At 41.9% G+C, this 13,735-nt stretch overlaps 1 protein-coding gene across 1 annotated transcript in view; it reads right to left on the reverse strand.

Annotated features, from left to right (window-relative positions):
• The window catches only part of DISC1 (DISC1 scaffold protein), a 187,661-nt gene that overhangs the window by 12,355 nt on the left and 161,571 nt on the right, over nt 1-13,735 (reverse strand). The window lies entirely within an intron of this gene.

The following is a 13,735-nucleotide window of genomic DNA, read 5'->3' on the forward strand; positions in this document are numbered from 1 at the left end:
ATGACTGGGTAGCATGGGAGAACTCCTAGAATTGGTATTTTGACAGCAAGTGACATATATACAAAGTTTAAAGACATATGGGATGCCATTCTGGAGAGCTTTAACTACAATACTGCCCCCAAACAACAACAGTTGTGATCTGATCATTTATTTATTTATTTATTACATTTTTATACCGCCCAATAGCCGAAGCTCTCTGGGCGGTTCACAAAAATTAAAACCACAATAAAACAACCAACAGGTTAAAAGCACAATTACAAAATACAGTATAAAAAGCACAACCAGGATAAAACAACGCAGCAGAAATTAATATAAGATTAAAATACAGAGTTAGAACAATAAAATTTAAATTTAAGTTAAAATTAAGTGTTAAAATACCGAGAGAATAAAAACTCCCTGCCCAGCTGACACACCAAAACTTACCCTCCCTGCCCATTTCTCATCATCATTTTATCTTTTTCCATCTTGGAAAAAACTTGCATATCAGGGAACAACTATGGAAGAGAAGGACAGCTTCATATTCTGGAGAAGGTTTTAATGGACAGAAAAGTAAACCTTTCAGATCCTCATTTCTGAGAAAGGGTTCAGTAGAATTTGACAATAATCACATTTGACTGAATGTCTCACTGCGAAACTCTATTGAGAATAATAACTTTGCATCAGGGATCAATATGGCACAAGCCTTTAAAACCATGGACAGTCAGACTGAAGAGGTGGGGGAGGACCTCCACATATTGGCTGCAAATGTCCTTGTGTCTGTGTGGGATGAAAGAAAACAACGAAGAACTCATCCATCAAACTGTTAAATTGATATTCAATACCCAGCAGGATCCTGCATATTTTAGGGAGAAAGAAAACACCTGAGTAATTTGTGAGATTGGAAAGCTATTAGAAAATACCTTTGTGACTGGCATACAAGAAGAGATGGACTCATTGTAAGCAAACTTTGCTATCTTGCAGGCTTGCAAGGCGATCAGTCGTGAAATCATTTATTCTCTTTGCGCTGAAAATACCCGATTACCAACTGGATTACTGATTGCCAGCTGGACTGCTCCTCTCAGAATAGTAATTTTATTCAAGTTGCTCCCTATTCGTTTAAAAAGTTAGATTTGGATAGAGCAATCTTCTTAGGTATGAGTTTTGCCTCATGCTACAAAATAACAAGAGCACTTAGGAAAATGGTGCTATCCAGGTCTCTCCTTTTAACTGAGTAGCTGATTTTAGCAAGGAAGTTTTCAACAGTAGCACACAAGTTCATACATGTAGGCCTCTGCTTTGACGAATAAGAGCAATGTTTTCCAAATCTAGCCACCGTTCTGTGAACTTTGTCAGAGTAGAAAAATCACAATTCAAAACACGCAAAGGGATGTCTTTGTTTTCTGCAAGCAAACAAACAAACAACAAAAACCCACCAAGCTGAAACTCCAGCGGGTTGATTTATTGAGTAGTTTAGCTGAATCTGACTCAATTGCATGGCTCTAATTAAGGGCTATTAAGATATTAGGTTGTAGGTCAGACTCCTGCTGTGATCAGCCATCAGCCTTCCAGCGCAGATTTGCAAACATTAGCTGGTGTAAATGAGTTCCAAATTATTGTGAAATCCGCTGCTATCCTCAGCCATAAAACTCATTCAGAAAACAAACAAAACCCCATCTCTGTCACTTAAGGCCCAGGTGGCCTCGGTGGTACGGTGACCATATGTCCGGTTTTAACCGGACATGTCTGGACACATATCTGGACACAGACAAACCGTGTCTAGGGGGAAATCAACGATTTCCCTGTTTTGTCCGGGAAAAAATGCTTTAAAAACAAACAAAACAAAAAACCCTTTTTAATGCCCTCCAGGCTTCCATCCGGGGCTCTCCTTGGTTGCCGCAGTGACTACGACCAAGGAGAGGGCCAGATGGAAGCCTGGGAGGGCCTAAACTGTTTGTTTCCAAAACGCGGAAATGAGCAGTTTAAGCCCAGCCCAAGCTTACATCCGGGGCTCTCCTTGGTTGCCGCCATGACATCACCACAGCGACTAAGGAGAGGCCCGGATGTAAGCTTGGACTGGGCTTAAACTGCGTGTTCCTGAGACGCAGGTTTAAGGCCCACCCATGCTTTTATCCAATGAAAGTTTGGGATGACAGCGTGGGCGGGCCTTAAACTGCGCGTCCCGGGAATGCGCAGTTTAAGGCCCGGCCAAGCTTACAGTCGGGCCTTTCCTTGGTCGCTGTGGTGATGTCACAGCAGCGACCAAGGAGAGTCCAGGATAAAAGCGTGGGTGAGCCTTAAACCACGCGTTCCCGAGACCCACGGTTTAAGGCCCACCCAAGCTTACATCCGGGCCTCTCCTTGGTCGCCGCCATGACATCACCACGGTGACCAAGGAGAGGCCTGGATCAATGCAAGGTAACGGGCTGGGAGCTGCATTCCCACACTTCTGGGAATGCATCTTCCAGTGCCCCCGCCTTAGCGCTGAGTAAGAAGAAGAGGAGGAAGAAGAAGAAAAGGAGGAAGAAGAAGCAGAGGAAGAAGCAAGTAGAAGGTAAGACAAAGGGGTGTGTGCGTGAGAGAGAGTGTGTATGGGTGAATAGGATGGATGTGTGTGCACATGTGTGTTTTGGAGTGGTGATCCTGAGTGTGTGTTTGCTGGCAGTGTCTGTCCGTGTGTGTATTGATGTCTGAATGGGATGCCTTGCTTTGAGTGAATGGATGTATGTGCATGCTTGCAGTGTGTGTGTGGGGGGGTGTAGTTTTCTGTGAGTTGGGGGGATGATTTGGAGGTGCTATTCCTATTAAATAATGTATTTTAGACTCATAGACCTTCCTTTCCAATTTGTGTGATGCAATTGGCATGATGTATATGTTATAAAAATTGTTGATAATTGTTCATCCTTCTTAAAAACATTTTAAAAATTTAACAGGGTTGCCATTATTATTATTATTATCATCATTCATTTTTATCTCTCTTTTCTTGCTCGTGGTGGTTTTTTTAGTAAAAGTAATGTTGACCAAGGCCATGTTGTCCTCCTTTTTGGTTTCCAAACTATGGTCACCCTACTCAGTGGCATGGAGTGCCTTCTACCAACTCCATTTGGTGGCTCAGCTACGCCCCTATCTGGACAAGGATAACCTAGCTTCAGTCGTCCATGCTCTGGTAACCTCCAAATTAGATTACCAGAGCATGTGAACTGCCCAGAGAGCTTCAGCTATTGGGCGGTATAAAGATGTAATAAATAAATAAATTACTGCAATGCCCTCTACATGGGGCAGCCTTTGAAGATGGTTCGGAAGCTGCAGCTTGTACAAAATGCAGCAGCCAGATGATAACTGGAACCAGAAGGTTTGAACATATAACACCGATTCTGACCTGCTTGCATTGTCTGCCTATAGATTTCCAAGCCCAATTCAAGGTGCTGGTTTTAACCTATAAAGCCTTACACGTCTTGGGACAACAATACCTGACGGAGCACCTCTCCCGACATGAACCTACCCGTACACTGCGCTCAACATCTAAGGTCCTCCTCTGAGTGCCTACTCCGAGGGAAGCTTGGAAGATGGCAACAAGGGAGAGGGCCTTTTCAGTGGTGGCCCCCCAATTATGGAATGATCTTCCCAATGAGGCTCGCCTGGCGCCAACATTGTTATCTTTTCGGCGCCAGGTCAAGACCTTTCTCTTCTCCCAGGCATTTAACAGCATTTGACAAGATATGCTAAGTTTTTTTTTAATGGACCCCAGAACTGTTGTTGTTTAAAATGGATACTGTTTTATACTGTTGTTTTTATATTTTTGATGGTTTTAAATTTTGTATACTTTTTAATGTTCACTGTTTTTAACTTTTGTAAACCACCCACAGAGCTTCAGCTGTGGGGCGGTATATAAAGGTAATAAATAAATAAACCAACACAATTTGAGAATAGTTTTTAAACCTGGGACTAATTCAAGGAACCCAGCCATTAGTTCTGCATCTTTCAAAGGGTTATTCAGATATTCTAGTACTGCTGCCTTTACTCCCTTTCTTGTGGCTGCTCTCTCCTTCTCTCTGTGGCTTTCTACTTATGTTCAAAACATTTTCAGGTTTACAACCTTAGGGTGGGGTTTCTAACATTCCATTTGGCTACTTGTATTATGAAGTCTTTGTTAAGTAAAAGCCGTTGAGGATCAATCCAAGGAGTGCAAATGGTTGAGAATACCCTGATAATTTTTCTGGACATCCGTAAGTCTTGTGCCTGTGGCATTTTCCAGAGGTGAAGGAAACAATATCCGATAAGAAAAATTGACATGGTACGGGATTTAGCGAAGTGGAATCATGTATTTTGACATGTGAACTGTGACAGTCATACACTCTAAATGCACTCAATAGTGGGGTAGAGTTTATTTTGTAGAATTTTTTTTTTTTCACCTTCAGGGAGTAACTACTGCACTTTAGCGAATCTCCCCCAAAAGTTTTTTTAAAAAATAAAGTTGCATTTGCACAAATCCTCTTAAAGGTGAAAAAAAATAACATTACAATGTGTAAATCTCCTCAAAGGTGGGGGGAAATGTTAAATATGCACAAACCAGTGTCATTTCAAGACATAATAGAGAGGGGATATAGTTAGAGATTACAAGGAGCAACTGGGTTTTTCACTGTTCTTGCCAGGTGGCTCTGTAGCCCTTTCTGACAAGCCATGAACAAGTCATCACACCAGCTTCACATGTCATGATAAATCACTCTGAAAACAAACTATCCTGAGCAATCCAGCAACACCATGTGTTCTCAGGGTGGCTTGTGCAAGTCACACTGAGGAAACCAGTGTGGTGTAGTGGCTAAAGTGTTGGACTGGGAGTCGGGAGATCGGGGTTCTAGTCCCCACTCAGCCATGGAAACTCACTGGGTGACTTTGGACCAGTCACAGACTCTCAGCCCAACCTAACTCACAGGGTTGCTATTGTGAGAATAAAATGGAGAGATGGAGGATTATGTATGCTGCCTTGGGTTCCTTCCAGGAAAAAAGGTGGGATATAAATGCCATAATAAAAAAATTAAAAAACCCACCAGTTTCTGACGTCATGCCAAGCCACCCTGAAACAAACAAGGCTGACAACCAACCATGAGCTATTGTGTCATGCGAACAGTTCATTAACTAAGCCTTTTCCCCCTTCCAAACTGTTGTTTGATTCATGTACAGTATTACCCAGATTTAATCAACTAAGGGCGCAATCCTACGCATGTTTGGTCAACCAGCATGGCTGGCTAGGGAATGTTGGGAGTCATTGGACGTTTCTCTCTAAACATGCAAAGGATTGCACTGTAATTGATTGATCAATTTAAACTCATTCAATGAAACAGGTAATAACCTTAATAAAAAGGTTATTGTTTCACTTTTTGTGCATCATATCAAACCCCCACAATTCTCTCTTTCCTAAAAAAAAATACCAACAGGATAACGGCTCATTTTAACTTTTAAAAAGATGGCGAGAAAATGCCTCTCAGCATCTTTCATGCCTACTAATGTCACTGCTAATATTTTTATCTGACACATAAATGGAAGCAGGAAAAACACTGCTAGTGACACAGAAACTGTTTAAACGCTTCCTGGTTGGAATGCTACTTGGCAGACACTGAGAAACCCTGAGTGTGTATCTGTGAACGAAAGCAAGCAAGAAAGCTCCCTGCCTCCAGCTCAATGCATTAAGCAGATTTCAATTCTTGAGCTGGCAGGTTGGCCCAGTGCTAGAAGCATCTGTCGCTCTAGAATCACTTCCAGTCTTGTTTGGTTCATTAAAAATAATATTTTTGTACTGACAGCAGTTTGAGGAAGCTGAATGCTACTTGCTAGGGGGAGCCAGATGTGCCAGAAGAAAGGCGAACATTTGTTTTTGTAAGGAGTCAAGCTTCCGATGCTCCCCATTTTACAAAGTATTTCCCCTTATAGAATAAACAGCAGACAATCATCATCAGGTTTTGTTGATGGCAAAAAAAGAAATAGAAAAAAAGATGCTCTCAGCTTTCCACCATGAAGTGGGAATTCCCATCTTCCTTTTTGACATACAACATATGTTGCTTCTGATCTTAATGGACTGCACTGTAGTTTCTTTAAATGACTATTCCTCAGTCACTGCAGGCATATAACAGGACACCCATTTACTCTGCGCGCATTTTCAAGTAGATTATCAATTGAAAATGCCTTCCCTTTTTTTTCTTTTTTGCCTTCGATTTTTCCTTCTTCAGCATTTTATGCCCAAACTCACCTTTAGGCAATATTATTTATTTATTTTTATTGAAAACACACACACACACACACACACACACATCACCTTTCATTGGATCAGATTTCAGGGCTGTACACAATGAAACAGTAACATCAATATCTTAGTAAGCGGCACGAAAGAAAAACCACAAAAACAATGCTGGGGCAATATCTATATCTGAATAAAAATCTCTTAACCTGGCATCTGAAGGGTTGTAGGGAAGGTGCATCTCCCTAAAACGGGTATTCCAAAGAGGGACACCATGAGCTTATCAAAAGATGTTGCTAATCAAATGTATGCTCTGTGCCAAAGGATTTGAAATGTGATGCATATAATCAATTATCTGAGCACTACATATGTGGAATCTCTAAAGTCACAAGCAGGTTTATTCAGCTTCCAAACTTCAAGTTTCCAGAATACTAAGTTTGGGAGTTTTCTGGCTACAGTGATAGCAAGAAAGTCCAGGGATGTACACAGAGAAGGGCAAAGAAATCAGGGAGTTTAATATCCAGTACAGTCACGCTAAATGGGAACTGTCCTGATACTTAAACAAAAAAATACAGAAAAAGCTCATCTGTGCCTTCACCAAACATTGTCCACACATTAAGTGTTAATGTAATTTAGCAAAGTGCCTAAAGTCACAATCCTATGGTTGCTGGGATGGCATCCCAGGGTCCATAGGACTTGTAGACTTTCTTCTCCACTTACAGAGAGGGCAGTCCATCTTTCAAAGGTTTCTCTCTGCTGTCAGAATTCTGATGGCAAAGAGGAGGCAATTTGGGGGAGACTCAGTGAATCCCAAACCCTCCCATTCCCGTACTGCCTCCTAGAAGGGGGGGTTGAAATTAGGCCTCCCCTGTAGTGGGGAACTTTATGTCCATCCCATTGAGAGCAACAGGAATGAAAAGTTCAAAACAAATAAACAAAATGGCTGAAAGTGAGAGAGAAGGAAAAATCCCCTCCACATATTTCACTTTGACAGCACACACGCAGCAAGGCTTTGGCCACCACAGATCCTTTTCCTCCTTGCATCCCCACCCACCACCCCCTCTGTTTGAAACTGGGAGACTGTCTCGGAGGCTGTGGGTGTGTGGTGGTGTGGCGGAGCATCACCAGTTCAGAGCCGTGAAGACAGCCCCTGAGTTGTCAACCAGAACGCATTGCTCAAATCTCCATTTGACATAAACTCATTAGGAGTGCAATCCTATGCATATTTAAATAGGAAAAAAGTCCTACAACTTCCAGCATGGCCGGCTGGGAAATGCTGGGGGTTGTAGGACGTTTTTCTGTCTAAACGTAAGTTTGTGGCCTAAATCTCATTAGGCAAGCCATAATAGCATCAGTCCCTTATCTTCAATATGGAGATCATACAAGCCTATCTTAAAGTGAGGCTTTAAATATTACTAAGGCCTTAGCTAGACCTACCTTTTGTTCCAGGGTAGAGGAGGGGAGACCTCGCAATGGAATTAACACGAGATCTCGACCCAGTTTACATGTAAGGTGCAACGACCTCAGGAAGAAAGGCATTGCGCCTGCCATTTTTTATTTTTAAAGGGAGAGGCGTGCACGAACGCTTGTGCGCTGAAGGTAGGTGCTTTTAAAAATTTCATTTCATTTTCCCACTCCCCACACCCTAACCTCGATGGGCGCAGCTCCTGGCTCTGCACGAGTAATCTCATGGAGCGGGGTCAAGTCGCAGAAATGGGTACACGTTCCGCGGTCTTGGGCTCAGTTCGACCATGGAAAAAGCAGGCCCAAAGGGGAGGGCTCTATCCTGGGGCAAGGGAGGGATAATCCCTCCTTGATCCCGGGGTCCCCTGTGCATCATGTAGTTGCACAGGGATGATCCCGGGGTTTGTGCTAGGATATCGCCTGGTCTAGCTAAGGCCTAAGATAATGTGAGGCATTAACACTTATTATTTGTAACATTACCAAGTTTTACCCTACAACAATAAAACTTAGGACCTGTGTTGTTGTTGTTGTTGTTGTTGTTTTTCAATGCTGAATTTCTCAAGATGTTGATGTTTCTCAAGATGTTGATTCTATGCTTGCATGATGATCATGCATTCATACAACATATTCCGTGGTTCATATTAAGACTTGTCTTTTCTAAACGTCATACATCATTTTTTATTTATTCTGATAATTCATGTGGTGTAGATTCTGTTATTTCATTATTTTAGATCATTTATATTCTCTCCCACATTTTGTTGTGCCCTGTGGCTAATATAGAAATAAAATTGAATTTATATTGATATTAGTAAAAGTCATGCAAGTATAAGTGAGGTCCATTCTGCCAGACATTTCTATCTGTGCTGAATCACAAATGGGGTTGCATCTGATTCCAAAGTTACTTTGAAGGGGCAGGTTTTATCTTCCCCCTTTCAGATTCTGCTTCCTTTTTTAGAATATTATGACTTCATTTATCAAAGAAACTGAGTGCAAAATGCTGAAACTTGTGTACTTGCCCATTCATCTGCCAAGTAAAGTGTAAGGAGGGAGGAAAGCACTTCTTTTTTTCTATTGGGAAGTATACGCCAAAACTATAACTATGCCCTAAACCACAAGGACAGAAAATTAGAAGCAGAGACTAGGAATTGGTGGTTCTTGCAATGGAGGGATGTAAACATTGGGGTCTCCCAAGGTTTTGTATTGGGACTGGTGCTTTTTAAAGCATTCGTAAATGTCTTGGACTGTGGGGTGAGCAGAGAGGTGGCCAAGTTTGCTGATGACTATCAAAACACTTAGAGTGATACAAACAAAAAGGAATTGCAAAGAGCTCCAAAAGGATCTCTCTGAAATGGGTGAAAGGGAAGTAAAAAAGCAAGCTTGGTTCAATATAAGAGCCTCGTGTGGCGCAGAGCGGTAAAGCAGCAGTTTCTGCAGCTGAAACTCTCCCCACGGCCTGAGTTCGATCCCAGCGGAAGCTGGTTTCAGGCAGCCGGCTCGGGTCGACTCAGCCTTCCATCCTCCCGAGGTCAGTAAAATGAGTACCCAGTTAGCTGGGGGAAAGGTAATAACGGCCGGGGAAGGCAACGGCAAACCACCCCGCTAGAAGGCCTGCCAAGAAAATGTCAGCGAAAGCTGGCGTCCCTCCAAGAGTCAGTAATGACTCAGTGCTTGCACGAGAGGTTCCTTTCCTTTCCTTTTCCTGGTTCAATATAATTAAGTGTAAGGTGATGCACAGAGGGGCAAAAAGAAATAACTTCACATATACACCAACAGGATCTGAGCTACCCCTTTCCTGGTTAGTCACAGCTAGCTCAGACCCATCTGTGTATATATTAAGCATAAAAGATGTATTTTATTGCAACTATTTACAGAAAGAAAATGACTGGTTAGTATACCAACTCTCTAATACTTGTCTGGGAGACTGGTGGAAAATGTTAAACCAGCAGGTGGCAGCTGCCAAAAATGTGATTTCCATGCTAGGTATCATTAGTAAAGGGGCTGAAAATAAAATGGCCAATATTGTAGTGCCTTTATATAAATCTGTGGTGTGACCACACTTGGAATAACAGTTAGAGTTCTGGTCAAAAAAGTGTATTGCAGAGCTGGAAACGGTGCAGATACGGGCGACCAAAATGATCAGGAGGGGTTGCAATGTTTGATACTTTTTAGTTTAGAAAAAGGGTGAAGAAGGGGGATATGACAAGAGAATGGATGGGAAATGGCCAGGCTACAGAACCTTCAGTTCCAGCCTAGGCCCTTCCTGAATCCTTCCTGAACCCTGACCCATATGACAATTATGCCAGGACGCTCCATTCCTAATGCTTTTTTTGAACTTCATTCTGCACCTTAGCTTTAGCACTCCAGGACCTGCCTTGCCATTTTCCTGCTACTTATTTGGCAAACTATAATTCCCCACTTCCATCTCTTCTTGCTCTATCATTGTTAGGAATAGTCTGCTGGAGAGTGGGGGGTTTGGTGTACTAACTGATCTTTTTCTTTCTGTGAACATTTATGATAAAATCAAACTTCGATGTTTCATCTGTCAGTGTTCTCGAGCTACTTCTGCCATTTTGTTAAAGTACACTGCAAAATCCACTTTGTGTGCAGCATGCTTTTGCCAAAGATCCCTACACTTCTATCGGGCATATTGTACACCTGGAGTTCGCACACGCATGTCAATAAGGATGTTTGGTAGCATCGTTCATTCAAGAAATGAAATAATTCAGACTCCCAAGCCGCTGCGTGCCAAGAAACAATCCTTTTCTTTTCCATGTACATTTTGTGTTGGATCTACAAGCTGCCTTCTGTAGATGGAAGGGCTCCACTCATGGGAGGTACCTCTGTCTAACTTTTGGGATCCTCCTACACCCTCGCTTACCCCATTCAGGAGGGCCCACTAACCTTCTCTGTAGCATTTTCAGCTGACTGGAAGAGTGTTGTGGGAAGGAGGGCCAGAGAAGTCCACTTCTGCCTGACCAGTTGCATTCACTTAAATCTGGATCCAACCATTTTTCTTTACTAATTGCCAATTTCAATGATACACTTGCAGCATAAGAACTGGTCAGCCTATGTTGCGGTTCAGACTTGGTTATGAGGAGAAGTGCTCTGGATATCAGATGCTCCTTGTGGAGGAGAAGTTCAGGACATTTTTAGAAGATGTGGTGACCCTCTCTTCTACTGCTGAAACTTAGTTAGTGCCTCATGTGCCACAGTTTGACAGTCTGGTTGGTTTCGTGGTGGGGTGACTTGATAAGTCCCTCTAGGCTCCTGAGCTGTCCTGCTGTTTTCTGTGAGTATCACAGATGGGTACTAGTTTGCTGGACAGGTTTGACATTCTTTGTCTCGGAGACCATATGCTGCCTCCCCTGTTACCTTACACAGCCCGTGCTACCTTGGCAACTGCCAGTGGCTGATGGCTGGACACCATCCATGAACAATTATCATTCTTTTCTGACAACAGGTGTTTCCATTATCTGGATGCCTTTGGGACTGTGGAGACTAGTCCCTTGTGCTTCGTGAGCACTTTATGTCTTCACATGAGCAAGACATGCTATTCGTTCTTTTTGCATTCATCATCTGATAAGATGGCAATACTCCTACCTCAAGTGTTCAGATTATATCTTATATGATATAATCTGAACACTTGTATATGGATGAGTTTCCCTTAACATGAGTAGACTATTGGATTGAGGAATGAGAAGTTGTAACTTCACATCCTGGCAGAGAGCTAAAAATTGTATTGGCCCCTAGAGTTATTTTGCATTGATATTCCTCTTTGTACACAACATCAGGAATCAGTGAAATGAATATTATTCCAATAGGCAAACGATAAACTCAGCGTTAGGGGGTGGGTGGGATTTGAGTATCTGATTAACAAGGGGTGCATTCACTCTCACTGAAGTTAGGGGGATTTATTGCACAGCCTCTGTGCAATGTCTATTTATTAATTTAAAAGAATTTTAAATTTGCCTGTGCGTGATTCAAGTGGCTTTATGGCATATTAACATTTAGAGTAACAAAGTAATTTAACAAACCAATAAACAAAGGGTGGAGAAGTCAGGGCCCTCTGGATGATGATGGAGTACAACTCTCACATCCTCATACAATTCCCAGTTGTAATATAATGTATTCTCTTTGTAAACCACTTAACAATACTTTTAAAACATGGCAAGTGGTATATAAATATATTAAATCATCATCATCCCAGGCCATTGGTCATGCTGGCTGCGGTTGATGGGAATTGGATTCCAACAATATCTGTAGGGTCATAGGTTACCCACCCCTACAATTAAGAAATGCAGCAGATTAATACATTTAATAATAACCAATTGCAGTTAAGGAATTAGTCTTAAGCTAGCAAGAGAAATGCTTATCATGGATGTAAAATATCACATGCATACACTGCTCAACTCATCAAGCTAAATTATCCATAATCCAAGCTTTGGCCTGCTGGACCTCAATATGCAGTTAGTGTCACAGCAAATTGATTTTATTCTTTCATGTTTTATCTAATAATCCAATTCATACAACAGAAAATGCCTCACTTACTTATGGAAAATTTGTATCAATCTACTTTCTTACTTCAGATCTATTTTAGGTCTATTTTTTCATAGGCCTCGGCTGATCTTTTCAACCACTTACTCTAAATTACTTTCAACATCAATAGGACAATGCTGGAATAAGTGATGAGCGAACTATAGCTGCAGTTTTCACGATCTGATCTCTTTGCTTATGAAAACATCTTACAGAATCAATACATGTTAACTTCTTCCAAAGAGATAACTAAAACGGCATGGGACCACAACAAAACAAATCAAGGAGTAGGAATGTGCACCATTCCTACAGCATCATTATTAACGTGACATGAAAGGCACTTAAAGAAAATCAGCTTTATGTTTGATTATCATCTGAGTTTTCTAAATGTCACTTCCAGCAGCAAGCTTGGCAGCAAACTGGAATTGATCATGGTGGGGTGAAGGAGTACCTCCAGGAAAGTAACTAGCAGAGGCAGAGGTTTGTAGCTACTATTGCTGATTTGGCACAATAATTGTTGTGCCACCCATGTGGATCCTGCTAATTCATCCAGGTCACCAAGGATCAATGTTCAAGGTGCAGTTTAACAGGGGTTTGAGCGTTACTCCTTGCAGTTAGGTAACACCACAACCCTGTACCTACTGTAGAAAAGCTGAGTAGATGAGAGAAATGTACAGAACAATGGAAGAGGAAGGGAGGAAAGAAAGGGGGAGCAAATACTAGTGTTACATCTTAGTGCTCCTGCAGATTAACTTTTTTTATGATCATCGCTCATTTTGCTAACATCCTCCACCCATTGACACGTAAGATGGGAATAGTGAGGGTTTGTAACCATTTTAACCATTTTAAAACTGCATTTGAACTTCCAGGAGCATTTGCACAGGGCTAATAAGCTCATTTCAAACCAAATCATACATTTAGGGCACCATCCTATGCGTGTTTAGGCAGAAAAAAAGTCCTAAAACTCCCAGCATCATGTTGTAAGACTTTTTTTTTTTTTTGGTCTTAACTTGCATAGGATTGTGCCCTTAATCTGTTGGTAAGAACTCTTTCTCAACAGCTACCATCAAGGGCAGGAACTACACTACTGCTTTAAAACAGTTTATAATCATATTGACAATGGTTGGGGCCCAGGACACACTCCATATACAGTTTTCAAACCATTTTCAAAGTGTTATATCCTGCTTGGTGTAGATCTGAGCAGGAGGTTGGACTCGATGGCCTTATAGGCCCCTTCCAACTCTACTATTCTATGATTATATGATCTGGCCAACAGGAGACAGATATTGCTGGACACGAGGTATGTTTCCCCATTCATTGTTTGGTTTGACAGTAGGACCATGTCAGGCCCCCAGACGCCTATACATGTTCCCAATTTTTTTTTTGATAAAAGCCATTTTAAACTCTCCTAGCTGGCTTGGATCACATGGCTTCTGGACTCTCAAGCTGAGCCACAGTTCCTCCACCAAAAGGCATCAGGTAGTTTGAGGAAGAAAGGAGTGAGATCCCCAGCTTTTCCTCTTCCTGTAA

This window comes from Elgaria multicarinata, chromosome 4 (genome assembly GCF_023053635.1).
Source record: "Elgaria multicarinata webbii isolate HBS135686 ecotype San Diego chromosome 4, rElgMul1.1.pri, whole genome shotgun sequence".
Classification (NCBI taxonomy): domain Eukaryota; kingdom Metazoa; phylum Chordata; class Lepidosauria; order Squamata; family Anguidae; genus Elgaria; species Elgaria multicarinata.